At 34.7% G+C, this 14032-nt stretch overlaps 1 pseudogene; it reads right to left on the bottom strand.

Moving 5' to 3' along the window:
* Positions 1 to 7351: 7351 nt before the first annotated feature.
* LOC120158603 lies at positions 7352 to 9112 on the bottom strand (annotated as a pseudogene).
* Between the last annotated feature and the right edge of the window lie 4920 nt (positions 9113 to 14032).

Below are 14032 nucleotides of genomic sequence, written 5' to 3'. Positions count from 1 at the left end.
CCCTTTTGGAATATCGTTTTTATAATTTCTATTTTGGTTCTGAGTAATATCCAAGGTTTTATTGTGATTCCAATGCTTAAATTTTAAGATATTTATGTTTCACGCCCTAAATCTTGCCATATTTACATTTGCATCCATTGAGATTCTCAAATTTATATTTTAACCTATATCCATACTATGTGCCTCTCACATATGTACACGCTATCATTACTATATATTATGTTGTTTAAATATATATATACTATATGTACGAGCATAATATGTTTACTTTCTTTACGCTTTGCAACTTATTATATTATATTATATTATATTTATATATGTGTAATGTGTTCCACATCTCATGCATATTTCATATTATATATATATGTACCATATAATTTCTATACTTGATAATTTTTTAAAATGTTTAATATTTTTTATTTTTTTTTTACTTATATTAAATACTAAAAAAATGAGATAATAATATTTTGTATGGAGAATATATGGAAACGTCTCTTGACTTACATGAAGTGTGTTTTCGATGATTGTTTCTTCAAAATATTATTTTTTATATATTTTGAGTGAGTTTTAAAAATATTAACTACATTTAATTTATTAAAATGAGGCTATATTATTTTGTAAGTGAAATATATGGGAATGCCTCTTGATTGACAAGAAGTGTATTATCAAGAATTGTTCGTACAAAAGAATAATCTTTTAATTTTTAAAATGATTTTATTTTTTAATATAAGCACTAAATTTAATATTTTATACATTTATGTTGTATTCGTCACACTAACTTAACTAGTCACATTCCTTTGATTTAATAAATCTCGAGCCAATGTTGTTTCAATTTGAGGAATAGATAAGATAGTCTTGTGAATGCAAGAATGGTGATCTATATTAATTCTTCAAATTAAAATGGTCATAATTTCAACATACATTCAAAATTGTAAGTTTCAATATTCAAATGACATATAATCGCTTAGGTATTGATTCAGGCGTTGTGGGGTGCTTATATTTCTCCTCATGTAATTGACTTCTAAACCCTTTTCAAAACGAATTTCTACTTAGATGCAGACCATTTTTGATTTGATCCTACTCAAGCACCTACTCCCTGTCCATTTCATATTTAAACTTAAGGATAAAAATGGAGGGAGCTTTTATTTTCATTACACATTTCTACTTATTCTATGTTTTGCATGACTATACTACATGTTTCGTTCATATCCTATCATGCCATGATCACCATGCTTTGCATATCATACATATTCATGTTATTAGCATACTTTATGATATGCATCTTATGATAGCTATGTGTTTCTGTTCATTCACCTTAATACTTTTCATATTTCATGACAACCATTGTTATGAGTTGCATATTATATAGTCTATATGTTTATATTATGTTTATACTATGTTATGATATGCATACTTCATGTTACACATAATTTGCCTATGTTTACATTTCATTTGCATACTTTATCTAGGCATGCATTAGGTATTCTATGTGTTATTAACTTATTTTCTAACTAACTTATGATTTCGTATTTTGCATAGGTTAAAGGCTAAGGAAAGGATGCTAAGGCGGATTAATGGAAGCTTAACTAGCTTAAATGATCTCGGACATAAAGCCTAGGTAGTTGATCTAGCTGGAAAGGTATATGGACTAGCTAAAAAAGAACTAAACTTAGCTGGAAGGGATATGACCAAGTAGTTGACTAGTGAAGTGTAGCTAACAGCAAGTGAGCTGAAGTGTAAGCTGAGGACCTGAAATAAAACTAGGCACCTAGCTGAGTTCTTACCTAGTTCAAGTCACCTAACACACCCTTGGTCGAACCATCATGCGCATTCACAAGTGTCATGTGCATTCATTTAGGTGCTAAGGATGAGAAGGCATCACTATTGGACTAAACATGCATCAAGCCTTATAATTGAACTAACACAAGCATTCATCAAGAAAGCATAGTCAAACCAACATCACCATTCAACTAATGAGGGACACAAGTAATTCAAGAGGTATTCCAACTGAACCATTATCTCCATTCGACCATGAGAAGGTATGTACATTTAAGTAAGGGCGAGCTGAACCAAAATCTCACTATTTTACTATGTAAAGGCATATACATTCATACATTAATCAAGTACATTCATAATTTAAGGCTTGTTGAATCATTACCTATCCATTTGGTCATATCCATTGAAAACTTATAAATAGCCAATACCTTTGGCTTTGTAAGGTATCACATTTTGATCAATATATTTTTCATTTTTGATAATTTTCTCTCTTAAAGTTCTTTTAAAAATATATCGACTAATCAAGTACCTTGTACTTGTGGTGTCACCCTCTCTTCCATTGATACTTGTGGTTCCTAGTTCTCTTATAACAAGTGGGTCCAATTACTTTGTTACCACCCAAAATTTTAATATATAAGGTGTGGGGTTAGGCTTCATATAGCCTAGGTTCTACCTTGTTTCATTGTTCATATTATGTTTCTTTTTTATCATCATCTTTCATCTTTCTTTTTTCAACCATCACAACCCCTATAAGATATAAAAATGACCCTATAAAGTTTATTTCTTTTCTTCTATCTTCTTTGAATTCTATCCCACCTTCAAGCCTTACATCAACCTACCTTAACCTCTTAATTTGAGCCTATATTATTGCAGGTATACTTGTTACCTTCATAGATCCTAAAAATAAAAGGGATTATTCCACACCAACATCCAAGGCATGCACGAACTTCCTAGTATCATATGGTATCAGAGCTTTGTTGAAAGCAAGCAAGTCCCTATTTGTAGCCTAATTCAAGTGCAAAAGTAGAAAAACAAAAGAAAAAAAGTCCATCATCATCATCATCATCAAATGAAGTTCAAGAAAAGCAAAGAAAAACGAGTTCAAAAAGAAAGAAAGAACAAAAGCAAGGGTGAATATCACAACAACAACAACAATTGAGCCTGGAGCATTTCAAGCCTTTGATTGTTAGGAAAGAAGGTTCTAAGTCCTTGTAGCAAGTAACCCATTTATCATATTCTTTCTATTTCTAAACCTACCTATATCATCATATTTTGTTTTCTTCCTTACCTTAACATTCTTTTAAGCATATATCTAAGCACATCACTTACCGAGTCTTGAGTTAGTTCATTTAAATAACTATACAAGAGAGGGGGGAGTGTGAAAAGGAAAATTGAGAGCAGTGAGATCAGAAGGAGATAGTAAACGCCAAATCAAATCCCATAGTGCAAACATGAGTGAAAAAGAATGGAGAAATCTTATTCTTTCTTTGGTGTGATCAATAAAGCTTTCTGAGAGTATTTTGGTAAGGTCCTTTCAATTTTTACTTTATTTACTATCACTAATCATGTCTTAAAGGTCAGGAAGTTCAAACCAAGGAGAAGTACCTAATCTACAAATGCAAGTCATGATGAGGGATATGAAAAGGTTATTGAGACCAAAACTTAAACCTCCAAACGAGAAAATTGACAGACTTTAAATCTCTCAAGGTACCACTCAAGGTAATCCAAACCCTAGAAGGTAACCCCAACAAAGATAAGAAGAAAACTACCCATAAGAGTATGATAATGAGAACAATGAGGAGGACGAGTTTGACCAAGCGTCATTAGGATCAAAGAGAAATATTCTGAGAAACCAAACAGGACATCCCCACTTTGATAACAACATTAGCAACATTCGAGTCGCCATACCACCATTTCAAGGAAAAATTGATCCAGAGTCACATCTAGACTCGAAAAGCGAGGTAGATCATCTATTTGAGTGTCATAACTATTCTGAGTAAAAAACGTTATATTGAGAGCAATGGAAATCATTGATTTTGTACTAGTTTTATGGGATCAATTGACCGCGACCAAGAGAAAAAATGGTGAAAGGCCAATCAACACATGGTAAAAAATGAAAGGAGTCATAAGAAGAAGATTCATATTTATACATTATCATCGTAACTTATTTCAAACATTGTAGAGTCTTAAGCAAGGCAACCAGAGTGTTGAAGACTACTATAAAGAGATGGAGGTTGTAATGGTCCGTTGAAATGTTGATGAAGACCGAAAGTAACTATGGAAAGGGTTTTGGCTGGATTTAATCATCAAATTGATAATGTAGTTAAGTTGCAACATTATGTAGAGATAGACGAAATGATGCAAATGACAATGAAGGTAGAGAAACAAATCAAGAGAAGATTGAACCATCTAAGCCAAACCAAACTATTGATAAAAATGACAAAGGAAAGCAAGTGGCCAAAACTGAAAGGATGAGTGATAATAAGTACTTCAAATGTCTTGGTAAAGATCATATGGTGAACCAATTCCCTAATAGGAATGTTATACTACTTTTGGATAATTGAGAGGTTGAATCTAAAAATGAAGATGAAAAAGAATAAGAACCTGAAGAAGAAAATGAGTAAATCAAGGCTATTTTCAATGGAGAGTTACTTGTTGTTAAGAGGCTTCTTAACACTCAAATAGCCAGTGAAGAGAAAAAAAGGAAAACTATATTTCATACAAGGTGAAATGTTAATGGAAAGGTTTGTTTTATGATTATTGATGGTGGAAGTTACACTAATTTGGGTAACACTATCATGATTAAGAACTTGAGCAAGGAGGCAATAAAACACCCTAATCCTTACAGGCTTCAGTGATTTAATGATAGAGGTGAGTTGAACGTATCAAGAAAGCATTAGTTCCATTTTCCATTGAAAAATACAAGGACGGGTTGTACGATGTTGTGCCCATGTATACAAGTCATCTTCTACTTAGGAGGTCGTAACAATATGATAAGCAGACGATCCACGATTGCTACACCAACCAATACTCATTCAAGCGTGAAGTAAGAAAGGTCGTTATGGTGCTATTATCACCAAAGGAATTGTGAAATGATCTATTACACATGAAGAAAAGCATAGAAGCCTTGAGGAAGGAACGCGATGTTTCCACACCATTTAAAGGAGAAGACGAAAGGACACGTTCCATCACCAAAAATCATGAGAATTCAAAAGGAAAGGTCAAAGGAATAAGTGATTTTACCAAAATACATGATGTTTTCACACAAGGAGTGATCCAAAAGAAAAGTCCTTACACCAATGACTGTGATGTTACCAACCAATACCAAGGAACCATGCAAAAGACAAGTGCCCATGCCAAAAGACATGACACTAACAAAGAAGGATCTCAAAAGATTAGTGTCTTTACAAACAAACATGATGATTCAAATCAAGGAAGATTTCAAAAGCATGTGTCACTTCAGGAAATGAGAAGATTAGGAAGTTTATTTTGACACAACCTATGATAGAAGTATCTAATGCTAACCAAACATTTTAAGAATTTCCTTATTTTGTTTTGCAGGATAAAAAAGATTGAAGGATCTATTTGGAGAGGATTCAACCGTCTCTACAACAAGGAAATATCCATCGAAGAACAACTTTGAGTTAAGGACAAATTGCTTCAAGGAAGGGGGATGATGTGGTCCTACTCAAATACCTACTCTTGTTCAACATTATTTAATCCTTATACTTAAGGATGAAAGTGGAGGGAGTTTTTACTTTCTTTACACATTTATACTTATTCTAAGTTTTACATGACTATACTATATGTTTCATTCATATCCTATCATGTTATTATCACCATGCTTTGCATATCATACATATTCATATTATTAGCGTACTTTATGTTATTCATCTTATGTAAGGCTATGTGTTTCCATTTATTTATCTTCATACTGTTCATATCACGTGACTATCATTGCTATGAATTTCATATTATATAGTCCACATCTTTATAGTATGCTTCTACTATGTTATAATATGCGTACTTCATGCACATCATTTACCTATGGTTGCATTGCATTTGCATACTTTATCATTCGACCATGGGAAGACATGTACATTCAAGGAAGGTCAAGCTGAACTAATACCTAACCATTCCGCTATGTAAAGGAATATATATTCATCTGTTAGTTATGTACATTTATAGGGACAATTAAGGCTTTCGGAATCATTACCTATCCATTCGGGCATGTCCCTTGAAAACCTATAAATAGCAAATGTTTTTGGCTTTGTAAGGCAACTCATTTTGATCAATATATTTTTCCTTTGTGAGAATTTTTTTTCTTTAAGTTCTTTAAGAACTATATCGACTTATCAAGTACCTTGTGCTTGTGGTATCACCCTATTTTCTATTGATAATATTGGTTTCTATTTCTCTTATAACTAGTAGGTCCAAGTCCTTCGTTACCACATGGACTTTGAATATATAAGGAATGAGGTTCGGCTTCATATAGCCTATGTTCTACCCTGTTTCATTGTGCATACTACATTTCTTTTTCGTCATCATCTTCCATCTTTCTTTCTTCAACCATCACCACACCCATACAATATAAAACAACCCTCTAAAGTTTACTTTTTTCTTCTATCTTCTTTGAATCTAATCACACCTTTAAACCTTACATCAACCTACCTTAACCTCTTCATTTGAGCATATCTTATTGTAGGTATACTTGTTGCCTTCCTAGATCCTAACAAACAAAGGGAGTCTTCCACACCAACTTCCAAGGCATGCACCAACTCCCTACAATCAATTTTTTTTCTTTTAAAATAGTTTTTCTCAAAATTCTCTTAAAAGACATTTTTAGGTATCGACCTACCAAACCCAAAGATCGACTCCAAATCAATTTGTTTTTCTAAACCCGAACTTCACCTCCAATCATTTAAATTAAGTTGGATAGCTCCCCATAAAGACTTAAGTTTTGTTCCAACATAAAGAATACAAATTACAAAAGTATGACATATGCAATTAAGCTATAAGTTTCGTCAACAAAAAAATGTTATGCTTTTGAATAACATTTCGATCACTTACGATTATTGTCATTTTTTAACCTTAACTTTTTGGTTATACCGCTTAACTACCCAATTTAAAATGATCAATTATAAAGTTATCTAATAAAAAATAAAATAGTAAAATAATTTTGTGCATTTATGTTATCTATTTTTTATCCCATAAAAATCTATTTACTTTTATTCGTGAATTTCAACTATTGATTTACATTCCTTCAATGATCATAAATTCATATAAAACTTACGAATTTTACACAATATATTTAAATCCTACTTCATTGACAAGTTTAGTGTTGTCATCTACCGAGAACAAATTATTTGAAAATTAAAAAAAACAAAATTTATATAAATAAAAAATATTATAAATGCAATTATATAAGAGAAAATACATTACGTAATAAAATATGCGAGTTATCAAGTAACTAGACAAATGTATCATATTGTTTACCCAATGTCATAGTACTTGGTAAAAGGAAACTTACAAAATATGATAACTCATGCAAGAAAGAAAAATTACAAATGCTGAATTAAATTGATTTGATTATTGATTATTTAAATACTTGTCAAATCCCCAATCTCAACAAGCCTAAGCCGTGTTTTGAAGAAATGGGTAATCGGTGTAGCCAACAACAGGATCCGGTTCGCAGTAGGTACTCCGTTTGTGCTTGGTGAGAGGCGCATTGAGCTCAAATCTCTTTGGCAAATCTGGATTTGATAAAAACAAACGACCAAACGACACCAGATCAATGCGGTTCTCAGCCACAGCTTTGTTACCATCTTCTTTATCATACCCTCCAGCTACAATAAAGTGCCCTTAAAAGCCTTCCTCATGGGAACCAAACTTTCAGTTGTTTCAAAACTTTCTTCAGAAAGTTTCATCCTTGGTTCAACCATATGGCAGTACAGGATACCGTATCTGTTCAAAGACTCGGCCATGTAAACGCCCAATGCCGTCGGATCGGAATCACCTGAATCCAAGTAGGTTGCATATGGAGATAGCCCGAGTCCAACTCGGTATGCTCCTATCTCATTTGCAACAGCTTCAACCACTTCTAATGCAAACCTGCAGCGGTTTTCTGGAGATCCGCCATATTGATCTGTTCGATCATTAATGAAGTCTTTCATGAACTGGTCAAGTAGATATCCATGCGCCCCGCGTATCTCAACTCCATCAAAACCTGTGAATCCAAAGGCTTCGTTTTAGAGAAACTCAAAATAGCGAAAAGGGTTACATTAATCGGGATTTAAATAGCGATTGTGGTCACGTTTATGATTACGTTGTGTTTATCACAATAGCAAATCAATATTTAAATCTCCGACGCCAACAAAGAAGTTGTTTAAAGGGAGATAGGAACTTGCCAACTTCCATGGCATTCCTTGCAGCAAGTCTATACTCATTCACAGCTTGAGGGATCTCTTCAGTGGCTTCCATGGCATTCCTTGCAGCAAGTCTATACTCATTCACAACTTGAGTGATATCTTCAGTGGTTAATCTCCTTGGAGGAGAGAATTTCGCAGGCTCCTCGGCATTTGCCTGAACTTGGGGCTTCAATACATTGCTGGTGGAGGAGATTGGAGGTTGCCCATTTGGTTGATACTCTGTTTATTAGGGTATTCGTGAGAGAATAGATTATCAATTTTACGATATATAATTTTACGGATAAAATTATGATAAAGGATAAACTTCTAAGGCTTTAGGAGTGAGTCAACTTATAAAATTTTATGGACAAAAATAGATTATCAATTTAAATTATAAAAAAATATTTAAAATATATAATAATTTGATTGTTTCCACCTGTCCCCCTACCATCCATCTTGATAGAAGGCAAGAGTAGTAATCCTTGATAAACACACACTAAACAAAGAGAAAATCCAAACTCACCATATGTAGAAGCCCTTCCAACATGCCATATCTGACAGAAGAAGATCCCACTTTTTGCATGGACAGCATCAACAATGGGTTTTCATGCCTCTACTTGCTCTTTGACCATACACCAGGTGTATCTTTGTACCTTATTTTTATAAGGGCAGACCACAAGTTTTTAGTTTAATGCTAAAAGTGATTAAAAAAAGGGTACAATTCAATATTATATATCCAAACTTGTACATTTACAGTTATAGGGCGTGGTAGTAGTAAAAAGAAGAGAGATTACCCTTGAGCAGCTTCAGACAGTAACCATGCTTATAATAAGACCGCCCTTGGTGACTCTCTGGGAATAGTAAACGGCAGCATGTGGTTGAGGAATATTGTTCCAAGATCTCTGCCTTGTCATTGGTGGCATTACCATTCTAAGAGGGAAAAAACAAAAAATGATGGAACCTTACAAAGGGTGAGTAGAACTCGACTTGACTTAAAAATCTGATTTTTTTCAACTCAATCGAACACTTACCCGTATTACTTTGAGTTATACAACATTGACAGAAGAAAAGATATTACCTATGGAAAAAATAAATTTTCCCATTTTGTAGGGAGTGTTGAGAAACTAGAGACTTTGTAAGATAACATAAGAATATTCAAGTGTATTCATTTACTGAAGTATACATGTTGTTATATACAGCTCACAAACCAAACTAACTGCTACTAACAACTCACAATAATGAATAACAAACTAACAACCTCAACAATCATCTAACAACTAAGACTAACAAGTTATAACCACCTGAGCACACTATCACAGTAGCTGCACCTTAGCTATACTTAACATTCTCCCCATTTTTTCCTTCTCCCCCGAGAAATGACTGCACATTGACCTTTGCACGAAAGAGTTCAAACTGTGTTGTAGACAATGGCTTGGTCAAGCTATCAGCTACTTAGTGACTAGTAGGAACGTAGTTAACTAACACATGCTTAGCTGCAACTTTTTCTCTTACAAAATGAACATCAAGCTCCACATGCTTTGTTTTAGCATGATAAACTAGATTTGTAGTTATGACAACTGCACTGTTATTGTCACACCAAATCATAGGAGTCTTTGGCTGTTGAACCCCCATATCTACAAGAAGTGCACTCACCCATGTTGTTTCAGCAGTAACACCAACAACACTCCTATATTCAGCCTCCATGGTGGATCGAGAGACAAACTTTTTCTTTTTAGAACTCCACATAACCAGATTATCACCAACAAAAACACAATTACCTGTGATAGACTTTCGATGATCCGTATTGCCACCCCAATTAGCATAAGCAAAAGCCACAACATGTAATCCTGCCACAGTTGGAGCTATAACAAGACCATGGTTAAGTGTACTAACCAAGTACCATATAATTCGTTTAACAGCTACAAAATGCTCCTAACTTGGTGTATGCATGTATTGTGCCACCTTATTAACACTAAATGAGATAGATGGACGTGTATGGAAGACATATAGAAGTGCCCCTGCAATACTGCGATATTCATATACGTTAGAGAGCAGATTACCAACATCTTGTGTAAGCTTCGATGTCACCATCATAGGAGTGGATACAACCCGAACATTGTGCATCTTGGTATTCATTAGCAACTCCAAGATGAATTTGCGCTAACTAAGAATCAACGCCTCACCACACCATTTAACCTCAATGCCAAGGAATAAGCTAAGCTCACCAAGATCCTTTAGTGCAAACTCATCACCCAACAGTTTTAGTACCTCTTCAATATGTGCATTTGACTCACCTGTTATTACTATATCATTAACATAAACCAACATATACACATACATCCCTTGAACACGTCGAATAAACAACGAGGTATCTGCCTTGGACTCTTTAAACCCTATGTGCAGCAAGCACTGTTTTAACTTTACATGCCAGCTCTGAGGCCCATGTCTCAAACCATAAAAGGCCTTCTAAATTTTAACTTCTTGTATGAATTGGATGATGATTCACCGTAGCCTCAACATCACTTCTTGCATTTGAATATACACAATCACGTGTATTCAATTCATCACTACAATGCTCAACATTACCACTATCAGCTGCAACATTACGATCAATCTAAAAAATTAAGCTTGAGGACTCACCCTCAGCTACCCAGTCACATCTTCATTTACTAAATCCTCCCTCAAACTAGTTGTAACTGGCTCAACACCCACATCAGCACTACAAGCTTGCGACTTACTAACATCTGCAACAACCTCAAGAGAACTTGATTTTGGAATAGTAACACTAGATGCCACAAGAGGAGCAATAGAACTTGTGAATGGAAAAACTGACTCATCAAAGACCACATGCCTAGATATATGAACTCTTCCATCAGTAGCTAAGCACATATAGCCTTTATGTCATGGGTTGTATCCTAGAAAAGTACATGGTTGAGACCTGAATTCTAACTTGTGTCTCAGAAATAATCGCAAATGCGGAAAACACTTGCATCCAAACACCCTCATCAACTCATAATTAGGTTTCTTGCCCCACAACTTCTCAAGAGGAGACATCTCATCTAACACATTTTTTACAGATGATTGGTGACGTATACAGCAGTAACAACACCATAATACCAAAATCGTAGAGGCATTGCAACCTGAGCCAAGAGAACCAAACCCAACTCAACAATGTGCATGTTCTTTCCAACTACACCATTATTGTCGGAAGTATGTGGGCAGGCACTCGGTGGGAGATACCATCCTTAGCTAAAACAGAAGAGAGACTTTTATATTCACCACCCCAGAAAGTCTGGACAGCTTTGATAGCCACACCAAATTGAGCTAAAACCAATTGCTGAAACAATTTAAAGGCAGTCACAGTCTGGGACCTATCTGTCAAGAAGTACACCCAAGAATGCCTAGAATATGCATCAATAAAAGATAAATAGTAGCGATAGCCATTGGATACCACAAGAGTCGGTCCCCAAATATCAGTGAAAACAAGCTGAAAAGGTGCAGTATACACAATTGTAAAGTCAACAAAAGGCAATTTATGGTTTTTACTAATGCAACAAGCTTCACACCTATTATTCATATCCTTAGAAATCATTACATCAAGTTTTTTACAAACATGAGAAACAATACTACATGTGTCATGGCCTAATATGTGATGCCAAAGTTTGAAATTATTTTCAATAACAGCTGAATGCGAATAATCATTTTTACAAGCACCTGGAACTCGATCTCCTGAGAATACATACAAACCACTTTCAACACGACCACACAGCATGACATCCTTAGTAGTAGCATCATGAACACAACACCCATACGCATGAAATTTTTAACCCCCTCAGACTGATACGGGTGGCCCGATCAGATTCGGGGTGTCACATTAAGGCCACCATAACGACCCACCGTAAAAATCTCGGAAAAAAATTACTTTTTTTATTAAAACATGTAAAATCATAAAATAATTTATAAATACAAAAGTAAACTTAATTAGTATTCAGAAATAAAACAAATTTCAGACTCATATGTAAAACAAATTACAACCTATACGCCCTCTAATCTCATGCACCATACACCGCAAGCAACCTCGGTGGAACTCCCCCACAAAAGTCGAAAGTTACGCTGGTACGATTCTATAACCTAAAATAGTGAGTAACAGAGTGAGCTTTGGGAAGCTCAGTAATACATAACTACCTATTGATGCCACAAGATATGCAGATAAATGGAAAGCCATATAATTTCCTTATTTAAATAGACATATACAGGTTTTTGGGATAAGTGAGGGTTCCACTGGTAGTTTATCGAGTAAAAGCCATGAAGATCTCAGTTCATAGGAAGCATTCATAGTATCACATTTTCAGGAGGTCGAATAGGATGTCTAGTGTGTTCCAATTAAAACCAGTGAAAATATATAAGTCTTTTAAAGCCATAACGAGACCCTCCAACCAAAATCCATTATGTAGTTCCCCAGAACTGCGTCCATGGGCTTACCCTAACCACACAACAAAGGGAGTCAACCTAAGATATGTCTTGGGGCCTATGGGCCTACCCAAGGGTATCCTTAGGTCTGTAAGGTCATACCAGTTGGATCAGGGTTGTGCCTCCAAACTCCATAATCATATAAAAATCCAGTAGAAAGTAGTTTTAACCGTAATGTATAATATATGGATCGTGATCAAGTAAATCTCATAAGTGTAACCATAAAGTAAACCATATAACTGCCCTCCACCCATACGCCATAAGTAGTCCCATGATTAACTTAAGGGGAATGCCTTGGGGCCTGAGAGCCTACCCAAGGGTAACCTTAAGTCCGTAAGGATTTACCAGCTTGATCAGAGCTGTACCTCCATACTCCATTCTACCCAGATAATGTCCCAATAGAACAGTTTGGGTATAACCCATGAAAATAGAAAATCATAGTTCATAAACCAGTAAATTCCATGATTCCACAAATCAAGAAAAATTCATATTTTTCAGTGAAAACAGTAAACCCCATAACACATTTCTGGTACCATAATTCATAAACTAGTAAAATCCATGATTTCATAAATCATGAACAAATCATAGTTTTCGATGAAAACCGAAATCAGATATCACATACCTTGTTGACATGGTTCATAAATAAGTAAATCAATACTTTCGTTAAAACTCATTTCAAAACATATAAAATCGTCATGTAGTACATGTGGAACACACTAGAGATCCAAGTATCTCTTTGAGACACTAGGTAGTTATCAGAATGGATAACATGAAATTGATGTAATTTGATCGGATTCCGGAAATGAGGTCTTATTGAAGTGAATCCATTAGTAAGTGATCTAGTCAGACATTTAAGGTTTATACTTTAGAATCCCACTGTGATTCATGTACATCAGGAAAGTGTTCAGGAACCTTTATACAGAATAATTCTAGATTCAGATTTATTGAGAGTGATTCCATTACCCAACAATCAGGGGTATTTAAGATTAGACATTGAATTAACAGGATTTTAGTCCAATTGAACCCAATGGTAGTATTAAGGATCCTTTGCATCTGAGATACTTACGAGTTCAGATATGACGAGAGTGATTTGAGCTGATAAAGGAGAAACGAAGATTCAGAACATTTACCATTTATATTGATCGATCAGATTATCAAACAACTCCCAAAACTGATGCATGTTGACTAGTCAATTCCTTGCCCTTCCAGGGTATTCACTCTTTAACACCAAAAATTTAATATCCATAGATCCTCTTCAGAATCATCACTGAATAGATCTTAAGGGAATGAACATATATTCCAATGGTCTTTATTTGATTTTCACATTCAACGATATTAAGGAATGTCAATGTATTTGATTTATGGTTCATAACCCATAG

Source organism: Hibiscus syriacus, unplaced genomic scaffold (genome assembly GCF_006381635.1).
Source record: "Hibiscus syriacus cultivar Baekdansim isolate YM2019G1 unplaced genomic scaffold, ASM638163v2 tig00111330_pilon, whole genome shotgun sequence".
Lineage (NCBI taxonomy): Eukaryota > Viridiplantae > Streptophyta > Magnoliopsida > Malvales > Malvaceae > Hibiscus > Hibiscus syriacus.
Note: the sequence above shows the minus strand (reverse complement) of the source record. Positions and strands in the feature narration are given on the sequence as shown.